The sequence below is a fragment of the Rhinolophus sinicus genome, chromosome 8, assembly GCF_057876585.1.
Source record: "Rhinolophus sinicus isolate RSI-liver-muscle chromosome 8, RSI-T2T, whole genome shotgun sequence".
Classification (NCBI taxonomy): domain Eukaryota; kingdom Metazoa; phylum Chordata; class Mammalia; order Chiroptera; family Rhinolophidae; genus Rhinolophus; species Rhinolophus sinicus.
In genome coordinates this window covers 6320365-6331984 of record NC_142508.1, presented here as the reverse complement: position 1 = coordinate 6331984, position 11620 = coordinate 6320365, and positions in this window count along the sequence as shown.

Below are 11620 nucleotides of genomic sequence, written 5' to 3'. Positions count from 1 at the left end.
CGATCCAGCATCCCACTTGGGGAGGGGGGACAGGAGGGGAGGTTGTTGCATTCTTTCAACCAACTCTCTGGATTTGGAGAGAAAGTTCCACTCTGCTATTAGTGGACAATAACTAACACAGTTTCCTTTTCCACTCCCCCTCCCACTATGTTACCTCTTTATCAGGGCACTTTTGCAAGGCCCAAAGAAGTAAATCTCTCATGCTGGGAATTTCAGCATAATGTCAGACCAAAGGCAGCTGTTAGGCTTTCCAGACCTTCCTGACACTTATCAGATCCCAGCAGTGCTGCAACCTGCTTTTTTGGTAATGTTACTCATACCCATGGAGTTTCGTTTTACTGTCTGATACAGCAGGACGGTCCTTTCATATAGTAATCACCATCCCAACATCAATATAATGAAATTAGAGTTGGAGGGATGTAAAGCATTCTAAAGGTTTAGTATGTCTGTTTCCAGAGTTTCAAGAATACATACTTCATATATCGATTTATTCAATAACTCCATATCTGACTAAACCTTCTCTATTTGCCCTTGTAACACCAGCTATGCCCATGATACGTACTTACACACAGTTCTTTAGTAACCCTTCAACTGTCCCATACTCTGCAGAGTGAGTTACACAGAAGTGTCGATGTGTATGTTAATAATACCGCTACATCCTTGTGTAAAAAGCCTCTCTGTGTGCCCGTGTTTGCAGCCCTTTATTAATGGGTGGCTTCTGTTTTTGCTCTAATTCATCCTTCTAAGGGTCTTTCTTCATCACTATAAATTTCTCTTATGCTTTAGTACTAGATACTCGCATCCAATTCCTAACACCATTATCAGCTTACCTAGTATGATTTTTTTGTTATTAATTAAAATTTATTGGGTTGATAAAGGTCAACAGAATTACATAGGTTTCAGGCATACAATTCTGTAATACATCATCTATATCTCACATTATGTGTTTACCACCCAGAGTCAGTTCTCCTTCCATCACCACATATGAATTTTTAACCACATAAATCAAACATCAACCCATATAATAAATGGTTTCATTCAGCACATAATAGTCACAACAAAATAGAATCTGGAAAAGGAATGTAGTTCATAAAATGAAATGGCATTATTATGTAGCTAATACAATGGCAGTGGAGTTACAGAATTACTTTTAAACATAATTAAGTTATCTTGTGCAGGCTAGTATGGAAATAATTTTGTGGTATAAGTATTATATTTAATAGGCAAAAGTTTTTCACATAAAAAAATCTAGGACCTAATATAGCAAACAGTTATCTGGACTAAATAGGGTAGGAAATCGCCAGAGTCAGGAGGGAGGAGAGCGGACGGATATATTCATTTTTTTAAAAAGGTGCATGGGTTAAAAAATGTTAAGAAAATGATGGATTATTTTATGCAATGCTGTAAAATTTAAACACTAACAATCTTGAACTTTATGACATTACTTGTACCAGATTTGATATAGATATTGAACCATTTTGTGTCATATTACTCACACACACACACACACACACACACACACAACAGAAAAAAAAAAAAAAAGAGAGAGAGAGGACACATTGGAAACATTTTCAAACAACCAAAATGACTTTTTTCTTTTTTGGGGTGATTCAGTGGTAAGCGAGAGCCAGCTTGTACCAGCTTGTAAGAGCCAACGGAGCTGATTGTTAAATATTCAGTAATTCAGTGAGCCAGTTGTTAAACTTGTTATTAATATTAAATTAATTAAACTTGCAATTAAATAGTGTTGAAAACAAAGTCAATAAATACTCATCAATTCCTAATTAGTTTAACATGTTGTACTGTTATCTGTGCTCTTCCATTTATGTCCATTTTATCTGTCTTCTATCATATGTACAGAAAATACGAATACCAATTGAGATTTCAGAAAGAGTGTAAAATGGTGAACTACCGTGGCTTCCCGAAAATAAGAGCGGGACAGTCAGTTCTAATGCATCTTTTGGAGCAAAAATTAATATAAGACCTGGTCTTATATTATATTATGTTATATAAGACCTGGTCCTATAAGACCTAGTCCTGTGTTATAGTAAAATAAGACCGGCTCTTATATGAATTTTTGCTCCACAAGATGCATTAGAGCTGATTTTCAGGAAAACACGGTACTGCATATCCCTTTGCAATGCCTCGTTCAATGACAGCTTGTTGGTATCTTGAAATCAGCCCTGGTGGGAGTTATGTTTACCACAGACATCAGCTTAGTCTACAGGTCAAGGATTTTTTTTTCTCCAGGGAGCTGGTTGTCAAACAATTACCAGGGTATCAGTAGATGAAACCCTAATATGGGTCTACCAGCCCTGGGCTCTGGCCTACATTTGTGTTATTGGCTAGTTTCTTAAACTTTTTAAGCCTCATTATACACATCTACAAAATGAAATGTTGGAAACAGTAGTCTTTGTAAAAATATCAAATTTTAAAATCAAATTCAACTTTGTTGCCGGGCAGAAACCCAGGATTAAAAGAGTGACATCAATTTAGTATTCGACCAACAGGAAGATGTAATTTATTTTAAAATAATATACAGATTATCTCAATTATGCAGCAACATTATGGTCAGGAGTTTTCAAAAAAAGGGAGGTTCAGATATCTTGATCGACAAACAGATTGTATTTTGTAAAATGTATAACAGCTAACTTTATCTATCTGATTAATTTTATCCTGTAAAGAAAATTTACTTATTCTGTACCATTTTAATTTTTAGAGCAGTTGAAACTCAAAAAACAAATCTGCAAATGATGTTTTTCCGATCAGTAGGTTCAATTGATTAAATATTAAGTAAATACATTCTATAAATTGACCCTTGAAATGCACTTATCATGTCTGATTTCTCTCTATTATAGACACAGAGCAACTTTGCTTTGCAACATAAAGATCTTTCTATTCGAAATCCTATTTCATCTTAATTGCAACCTAAAAAGGTCGTTTAGAATCTTTCTTAAAAACTGAAATAGATTTTTTTGAAGTACATAGTAATACCATTCTTAGTCACAGAAAATATAAAGTAGGAAAAAATGTTTGAAACCCTAAGTTCTAGTCCCAGTTCTACCACTTGTTAGCCCTTTGGGGAGGAGGAGGAATCATGTATCTTCAGTAGAACAAACTCAGCTTTTTAAATAACAACTTCCCGTATTATTTATTAATACTGAAATCTTCAAAATGTCATAGAAACTAGCAGCAAATGTTAATTATTACTAAGTTATTTGTGAATGTATCTGTGATGGTAATACATTAGAGCACTTGACCTTGCAAGCATAAAGCGGTTGCCTTACAGAAATGGACTCAATCCATCTCAAGTTCGCAGCAGGGACACTGGTACATGGTACATACGCAATAAAACACACTGCGTGAATGAATGCTTAGATGGACCATAACCATGTTCTCCCATTGAGATTCAGCTCACAGGGATAGGTGGGGGGGGGGGGAGTGAGAAGGGATGTAGAGTTGAAGAGATAATTTAACACTCATTTCAAAACGCAAAAGTGCGCTTTCTTTGCTTCTGGTCTATTCACTGGTTTGAAGCACTTGCAGTCAGCCGGCCAACTGAACTTGAGTATGCCATTGCACGTGCACTGCACAGGTCACCACGCAGAGGGCAGGAGGGCACCAGCAGCCTTATCTGGAGAAACCCATCTTACCTCCATGAGAGGGCTGCTGTAGGATATTTTAAAATAGAGCATGTATACCTCCAATCCGCCATTCTAAAGCAATGTCTTCAAGTTGATCTCTGATGGAGTAAATGGTTTTATATTTTCTCTAGTTGTAAGCTTCATGGCTGTCCGTGGTTACGGGTGGGAAGCAATGGATTTCCGAGTGGAGTGGTCTGTGCCATCCCGGACTCATTAAGCTGCATGATCCGTGAGCCCTGATGTGCCACTGGGTGGTGGCGGTCATTTCCGAGTTTCATGGTCGCTTCCCACACAAGAGGACCAGGGAACCTGAGTGTTCTCAGCCCCTGGCCTTTCCCCAGAGATGTGCTCAGTTGTAGTGACAGAGCTGAAGGACTCGGGAACATTATTCAGTGTTCCAATTATTAGCAAAAGTGCAAGCAGATGGAGCAGGAAAACAGTATCTTTTGCTAATTATCTGAATGGATGAGCTGACGGAACTTTACACTCTCCCACGAGAGCCAAAGGGTCATGGATCTCCGGCCACTTCTGGCCAAGCAAGCTGGCTGCCACCCAGCGCAGGGCCTGCCGTGGGCCTTCCTCTTCTACTCACCAGAAGCTTCTGTGCAAGAGTTCTTACACTTTATTTTTGCGTGGGTAGGGGGCAGGACTAGCTTTTGCTGTTGTTGCTGCAATAATAGTTTGCTTTAATGACAGATTCTCTAAGTGTTAGAAAAAAAACAACAACATTTAAAAATTGAGTTTATGAAACCTCATAGATACAGACACAGGTTACCAGAAGGAAAGGGGGCGGGTGGAGGTAGAAAAGGGTACAGGGGGTTAAATATATGGTGACAGAAGGAGATTTGACTTTGGGTGGTGAACACACAATGCAATATACAGATGCTGCATTACAGAATTGAACACTTGAATCCTGCATAATTTTACTAACCCATGTCACTTCAAGAAATATAATAAAAAACCAAATTTACTAAACATGTGTTTTTAAACATCTACATGTCCATTTGAAACATGTTAGGATATTTCTGTACATTATTTTTCTTGCACAAAAATGTACAGAACTATCATTAGTGAACTCGCTATCAACTCAAGTATCCCTTCGTCTCTCCCAATCATCTCGGGAAAGACTTTTTTCTTCCTCAGCTCTGGGTGTTCGATGTTTCCACAGAGCACTGATGGCACTCCCTTTACAAGTTTAATTTGCACACACACCTGTTAGTTCCATTCTGTTCAACAGCTTTCAGCTGCCCTCCCAACCCTACACAGATGTTTCACAAACCCAGGCTCTGCTCATGGCGGACAGGCAGAGGAAGCAGGGCAAACCCATCACCCCAACAACTCAAAGCACAAGACCTGTGGAAGGTGGGTTGAGAACACCAGACCTATACACCCAGCAGGTATATATCACACACTGCATATTCTTCCCCACCTTAGTCCTTATAGTGCAAATTTTACACATTTGCAGAAAATATTGTAAGCTTTATATCCACCTTTTCCACTTCATTGAACCTCTTGAGGCTCTAGCATTACGTTTCTCTCACACCATTACCTCCAGTACAAATGAGCTCCTTCTGAGGTGCATGCATCTCGTCTTCCTAGAAATAGTCCATTTCCTCTGTGTGCTGCAAGACCCCTAGCCTTTTCAAACTCTTCTGCAGTTCCCTCTGCTACAAGAAATAATGTGACCTATAGTATTATATTAAGTGAGGTAGTCTATTTCAGATAGCATTTCTAGCCCTCTCTGGAAAACTTAAGAATAACAAAAGGAAATTTGCGAACACAGGAGTTCAGAAAAAGCAAAAAAATCAGTAAACGTGAATGGATAGGGGGGTGGGATTCCATTTTTCTTATTAGCATGGCTGCTTCTGCCTAACAGAATTTGACTTTGAACAGAATAAATGTTAAGTCTACTTCATTTGGCATTGTAAGAATAACTCTCTGATGAAGTGTATTACTAAAGAAATAATATACATCATAATGTTTATCAGTCTTTGGGAAAATAATGAAATGAAAACAAAAAGTTCCCATACAGACGCCTCAGTCGCTCAGAGCATGAAGCGCAGTTTGCTTTATCAGTCATGTGTTATCAAACGATGCAGGGTTTCTTTCTGTGCTGTTGTTACTGAGGGGTGTGTCTGATCACAGGCGTAAAGTTGGAAGGGACCAGAGAGGTCTAAGCCAATCATTTGATTTCAGACACTATTATTATCTCTATCTCACATATGATTTAAAAAAAAAAAAAAAGTAAGTTTATGAGTGTTTTGAAAAAGAAGAGGGAATCTTGCCTCAATTCACATAGTCGGTTTGTGCTTGAGCTGAAATTTGAACACTAGTCCATAGCTAGTGTGTTTTTGATACTTTACTATTTAGTTATTGGATCTGTAAACTCTCTCAACCTCTCTCTCTCTCTCTCTTTCTCTCTCTCTCTCCCCCCCCCCCTCCTTAGTAACCAATAGATGTTGTGTTTTATGTTCTATTTTGCCTGTCATGTTCACAACCATTAAAAATAACATACAGGGGTAGAAAATTATAGAGATATTTGAACTCTTATACATGACTAGTGGTTTACTTAAATTGTAAAAAAAAAAAAGAAAAAAGTGATGGTGTATATCAGATGCTGCAATTGCTGAAAGCATTATTACTACAAGTTGATACCTTTGAGTATTTTATCAAGTTCAGGCAGAAAATAGGTGACACACCCAGAGGATATAAATGAAGCGAGATTAATGCATATGCTATTTACAGAGGTGTGACCTGGGAGTAAGAGAACCAAAGCATGGTGAAGTGTTTGGAGACTGGTAACATGGGGAAGCCATTCCCACCTCTAAGACAAAAGGGGTCAGTCAGGAACTAGTGAGACCCAAGCATGAAGAAAGGGGGAGGAGATTAAATCTCAGAACTCAGTCACCCTCAGACCTGCGGCCAGTAAGTAAAAGAATAAATACCCCAGCTTCTCTCTTCTCCCACCAGCTAATCTGCCACTGCCAGTGCTTCCCATTGGACAAAACCAGTGGAAAGCCAGAGTCCCACTTGATGAGGCTTATGAGGAAAACCCTCCCTCTCCGTTGCAACTTGTGTATGATTTCCCATTTATTATAAACGATTAAATTCATCTTTATTTGAATATGATCTTCAGTTGATCCTCTATACCAGACATAGGGTGATCAATTTTATTTAACATAAGCGGAAACTTATGTTGACTTAAAAGGCAATATAGCCTAATTCTGTATTTTTAGTGCAAATTCTTTCCCATTTACTATATGGCAACTTTAGAAGGTGGTGTAGCTTAGTCAAGTCTATAGCGTCTTGGGCCAGACGGCTTCTGCCACTTACGAGCTATCACTGACCTCAAGCAAATTAACCTGTGAGCTCCTCAGTTTCTTCTTCTGTGTAATGGGAATAATAAAGTAGTTGTGGTAAAGAGAAAATGAGCTAATACTTGTATACTTTTAGAGTGGTTCCTGGCACTTAGGAAGTGGTATAAGTGTCTGGTAAATAATGAATCAAAGACCTTATTGACTTTATGGGTTTTAGATTGGTAGCAAATCAGCTCCTGAGCCACTCGATCATGCCACTAATTATGCTGAATTTCAGGTCTAAGGTTGAAAGTATGAAAATATATGCTCACCAATAAGAGTATATTGAGAGTCACACCACTGCAATGATGGCCTTCATTCTATTTTTCAAAAGCAGTTGAAGTGGTTACACATCTACTGCATAGATGATGTTTGCTTCCTTTCCAATCACTTTCACTAGGGAAATACTTTGGAGATTAAAATAGTAAGAGACTCTGCCTGTGGGTTCTGACGTTTTGGAGGCGCCCAACTACGAGAAGACGACGTAAAGCTAGATGCAAGCTCAGTATCTTGGTGAAGACAAAGCAGCCAGGCCCAGCGTGCACAACACGATTTTAACCGAATATTGTATCCCACTTTCTGAAACAAAGGTCATATATCCTACAACCTTCTAAAACACACAGTTTCCAAACCATCAATGCATTGCCTTACGTCTAATACAAATGGAAACGCTAAGGAACATAATGCATGGTAAATTGTATGCATTTCTGGATATTAATACTCAAGTACCTTGAGATAGAAAAAAATGTCATGAAGTTGGCAGAGCCTCTCCCCGCTCACCATGACTGTGTGAAGTGCACACACAGGTGACACAGGGACCCTCCTTCATGGGACTCTGTTAGCCCCACAAGTGGTGTTTCCGTGAGTGACATACATTTCGGGTAAGACCGATCGTGTTAAGTAAACTTCTGGAGAAAAAAAAAACACACTAAAATGTTCTCTCCATATATACCGTAGTTGCATTTCTGGAAAATTCAGCGTATTTTAAAAAGGCGCAGAAGATTATTTGAATTTATTATAACACTAATTTGAGCTGTAGACTCAGTAATGATAAACCCATGTCCCACTTGCAGTGCACAATGCACAGAGCCTAGCATCCCTCCTTCGGGAAATGCAGAAACCCTTTATAATATCGTGACCACCAAAACCCGCTTTCATTTTCCAAAATTCTCCTTAGAGGTGGTATTTCTGCTATGGGGAACCACTGCTCTAGACTATGGGACTTTAGAAAAAGATATCAACTTTTTACTGAACGTAATACATCTTTTAAAAGTGAAAAAGTATATGGAGATCTATTACAGTTTAATGAACCTTCACAATGTGAAAATACTCTGGTAACCAGTGCTAAGAGACTTTAGAAAGGTCTGCATTTAGGAATATAAAAAGGCAATTATTGATTGTTGGAGCTCCGAGGATGGTTAAACTTTTGGAAAGAAGAAACTTGATATTAATCTGTCTTCACATAGGAACACCACGCGGTAAAAGGATTCTATATATTACCGGGGTTCTAGAAGTTACTCTAGAGACTGCAGATGGGTTAACTTCATTTCCATATGTCTCTACGAGCAACCTGGTGACATCAATAAGAGGTCTGCTTCATTGAACACTTAACCAAATATGACACACTGCAGGAAAGACAATGGAGCTCCTAGCCATCCATGCAATGCCTGACTACTCAACTAAGTGACATAGCTTAGCTCTTGTTTCATTCAATTCTCCTCCTGATACATCAAGAGAAACATGAAAGGTGGAAAACAGAATTCAAAGAAAGTCTCTTTAGGACTCAGGTTCGAACTTGTGTCATTTTTCACCTTAACAGTGTATGGGTTAGGAAATCTGCCCTCCACCGGGCTGTACTCCCACCATTTTTTTTTTTTTTTAAACTCATGGTAATGTATCCATGGTCTGTCAGTCATGAACAAAGATGCTGCCTTTTCTTATTTGTGCTTTCCAAGTGCACACTTGGGAATTATCACCTTAAATGTCCTGGTAAAAGCAGCTTCTTTGTTCATGGCTGAAAACACCCTGGAGATATTGGTATCAGTTCAAAAAAAAAAGGGGTGGAGGTACATACAGGCGTGGGGGTGGGGAGAAAATTAATAAAACATAGGCTCATGAAAGGTACCCTAAAATAAATTTATTTCATTATAGTTCAACTTCCAAAACGTTCTTATCTTTGTTTTTGTAACACAAATCCTTCTGGTTTTCTTCCTAGCCACTGGCCACTCTGTCTCAATCACTTTTCCTTCCTCCTCCATGGCAGTTTAACTTCCAAATATTGGAGTGCTGTAAGACATTCCCGCCCTCCTCAATTTTCATATGCTTCTCAGGCAATATTATGTAACTGATTTCCAACCCTGATTTCTACCTTGAACTCCAGACATTTGTCTACATACCTGGCATCTACACTTGAATTTCTCAGAAGCATTATACATTTTAATTATCCAAAAGAGCATAATTATTTTCACTCCAAATCTTCTTCAGGCGGTCCTATTTTGGTCAACGTTGTCACTTTGCACCCAGTTACCTAATAAAAAAATGAAAATAAATACATAATGCATACTCCTTTTCCTCTTTTATGTATATCTAACCCATCAACAGGTCCTATTGACCCTAACTTCCAAGTTTTTTTTCAAACATCCATTTCGCTCCATCTCCGTAAGAACTACAGCAGCTCACACTACTGTTATCTCACCTGACTATGCAGTAGTTTTCTAACTGGCTTCTCTCCTTCCTTCCTGCATCCTCTCTGCTCCTCTCTATCTTGAAGACCCCATTGTCTACTCCTTTCCTGCTTGTCCATTCGCCTCTGCCTGAACTGAGCTGTCTGTGTCACAATTATACACTTCATCCCACGTTAAAGCCTTGCAAAAAGTGTTCCCTTTGCAATGAAGGAGGAGGAGGAAGAGGAGGACGGGGAGAAATACTTTTTTCTTCCAATCTCCATATGATTGATTCTTTCTTGTTCTCTGGGTCTCAGCTTCAAAAAGAACACCTCCAAAAGAAGCCAGTATCAATCATTCAGTCTATGACAGTCCACCAGTCTTTGAATCACATTCATTTTCATTGTAACCAGTTACTTATCACTGTGTAATATTTCATCCCACAGCATTATGATGTAAGACCTAGGCTATCAGGCATCTTGCCCATCTTGTCCTTTGCTCTGTAGCCAACACCTAGAGCAATGCCTAACTCATGGGAGGAAGTCACTAAATATTTGTGGGATGAAATGTTTGAATGAGTGGATGAATGAATGAATCAAGCTTTGTGTGAGCTATTTGCATTATTCATTTTATCTGATTGTCTTTTTCCCAAAGAGTGGGATGAAAATGGAAATAGTGTTTTAAGAGTGAAGTGAGTGTGGTTTAGATGCATTCTGTGGACTCTGAAATCCTATGCAAATATGCTTGTTGAAAAAAGGGGACAGCCTCGGTGGTGCCAGTTCTTAAAATGCCCAGATATTAACATTTAGTGGTTAAAAGAAACATCCGTTTTCTTAGTGATAGTCTTCTCTTCAATAAAGCTTGTTATCTATGTTATAAAATTAGTTTTTGTGACATTAGTTCCCCTTATTTGTATTTTGAATATACATAGTACAACTTATAAATATTTTAATTTTTCCTGGTGTGGTACTTATGGTAGAGATTATTTTTCTGGTGAAATAGAGGAAACAGAATTGGACTGGACTGTGGGTTAATGATGCATTTTAGATTAACTGGGTGTTATTTTCTTTTTCTTTTTTTTTTTTTTTTTTTTTGGTAGTTTGAAATACACATGTTCTTAGCAGTCTTTCTGGTTAGAGCAAAGGAAGTACTTCTTGTTTTTTTCCTAAAACTAATCTTTTCACTTTGCAATCTCATACTCTGCCTGCTATAAGGACTATGAACCATAAACTGCATTTTTTACTTTGTAGTTTTAATTCCTTTTTCTCTTCTTCCTCTTATTCCTTCTCTAAGAATTTTTTTAAAAATATAAGTACTATTCAAAACTATAATTTGGGGATTAATTTAAATAATAATATCTTTAATAATGTTTTAATAAGTGTTATATTGAAGCTAACCAATCACTGTATTTATAGAACTATGTGATAAAAGAAAACAGTACAAAGGTTGACATAATATTTGGATTTGATAGGTTTCTGATTATGTTTAAAATTGATATTGTTATTTTGGGGAATCTAAAGTAACCAGTGGTAAATTACTTTTTCCTTCATTCAGTTTTTGTCCATTGATTTTATGTACTTAATGTTACAGACACTGTAGGTTATAGGATAATTGTCTGAATTCAGGAATACATGTTTCAAGACTTAAACGGTTACAAAATGCTTCATGCTCTGATGCTCTTTTGTTTACTTTGTTTTTGTTATTATTGTTATTTATTTTAAAAACAAGAAATGGAATATTTCCATCATCTTTAAATTTCTTTGTACTATCAGCATTTCCTGAACAATGGAGGAAGGTAATGATTCCAATAACAGTCTTCAACAAGGATAAGTAAGCAAAAAGCATATCGTAGCTGTGATCATCCAAGTAACTTTACTCCTCACTTTGCTTATGGAAACTAAAATTTACAGGTTTTTGTTTCTCTCCTTTTTCATAAAAATAAGGACCATATGCTATA